Source organism: Dendroctonus ponderosae, unplaced genomic scaffold (genome assembly GCF_020466585.1).
Source record: "Dendroctonus ponderosae isolate FM_Combo_2020 unplaced genomic scaffold, Dpon_F_20191213v2 Dpon_F_20191213_5, whole genome shotgun sequence".
Lineage (NCBI taxonomy): Eukaryota > Metazoa > Arthropoda > Insecta > Coleoptera > Curculionidae > Dendroctonus > Dendroctonus ponderosae.
This window is the reverse complement of record NW_026018715.1, coordinates 15,294,953-15,296,813: the sequence shown is the minus strand read 5'-3', so window position 1 is coordinate 15,296,813 and position 1,861 is coordinate 15,294,953.

Below are 1,861 nucleotides of genomic sequence, written 5' to 3'. Positions count from 1 at the left end.
TCATTTTGCCTCCGAGAAATGAGCAAAAACGGGACGGAAAACATGGAATTTTGCAATAATCTTGCGCCACCCTTGCACAAAACGACGATAATTTTCCTAATTTCATAGACAACAGAAGACTGTATTTTTTCTACATAACCTCCCCCCCCTGACTTTAAGCCCCTGTAAGTCAGTGAATGTTGGATTTTTTACGCCCAAGTTTGCAAGCCGATAAAAATTCAGTAAATTTGGATTTTTGTATAATTTCCACATTTTTTGCTGGATGTTTTCCAGCAATTGTTCATTGAACATTTCATACGAATCTTCAACCGGCGAGTAGGCTTGATTTTTTGGGCTTTCAGATTAATCACCCAAATCATCGTGAAAATCCCCAAGCAATCTTGCACCTACTTGGCCGTCAATCAGCCAGTTTCCATCGGTCTCCAAGTGTTTTTTCGATCGGAACTTCAACCTGTTGTTCAATCAATCACCATCTGAATTGTGCAAAATTCCACAGTTTTCCTACAGCCCCCGTAGTGAGCTGGCAGAGCGTTCGGGCAAAGTCGCAGATAGCCGAACGTGGAAAATGACATTTGCATGCGGCTGTACGGAGGACGAAGGGCGAGGAGACGTGGAGGGACGGGAACCGAATCGCGTTCATAGCCGCCATCATTGTGACGCGCACTTAAGTTCGGTCTGTTATAGTGACGATCGCCCAGAAATTTGACGTGGCTACTACGTATACCCAGTTTTACCCACTCCGATTGCAGCGAACTTGCTGACGAGGAATACGTAAGTGGTAAGTGCCCAGCTGAAGAATAATAACGGCTGACACAGGCCAGACAGCCCTTCTTGTTGGTTGCCACGAAAATTCGCCAGTGCCAGTGAAACGCTCCGAAATGCTGACAACTTGTTTCGCCACTTTTCTCCAAAAGGTAGTGAATATGGCGTCATATCTGTGAATAGGTTATAAATTTAGAAACACACCATTATGGAGCGCGGGCTGTTTCACAGAGCGGCCCACCTGAGTGATACAGTGTCTGTGGTTTGGGGGGTTTAGACTCACACAATCCTCGTTCTTCCCATCCAACAGGCAACGTTGTGGTTATGTGCAAATGCTGTCGCACTATTTTGGCTCGCTAATAATACCGCTGTAAACATTTACGTCATCCGGAGCTTGTTTTTAAACATTTACCAGCCGACAATTGCGGGGTTTTATTTGCCACAGTCGCTGTCGCCTTGGCTTGCATTCAACCGACTTTTCTATGGGCTTTTAAAACTACCCGACGATTTACTGTGTTAATCCGCAAGAAACTTAACTAAGCCCTTGATCACAACAAGCCCCATTTTGTGCTCATTATGTCAGTAGGGGCCCCCCATTTCAGGGCAGTTATCAACATTTGATTGTCCCTGTAAGGTCTTCTGCAAGGATTGCATTTTTAGCGGCAACGCTCATGTGAACAATGGCTGAAGTTGTTACTGGTAGCTTTTCTGCTCAGCTACGGCAATATTTGCCCAATTCGGCGTCTGGATGGAGGCAAACGATGCATTTTCACTATTGCTATACACATTTGAGGTCGTCATTTTGTCAAGAAAAGGCTGCCTGAATGCTTGGTTGCCGTTGTTATTTTTTTGTCGCTCTTCATTCGTTTATAAACATTTTCTCTGCTTCAAAGGGATAGACTTTCGAGGCCATTCCTTGAAGCTAATGGAATTTCTTCCGGACGTTTCGCAAGCACGAGTGGCTTGCATCTTCAGAAGTGGTTTGCTTGAACGCTTACACTGTTCTCATCAGAACCCAGTTCAGTTCTTCCGCAGAACTGAACGGGTTCTGATGAGAACAGTGTAAGCGTTCAAGCAAACCACTTCTGAAGATGCAAGC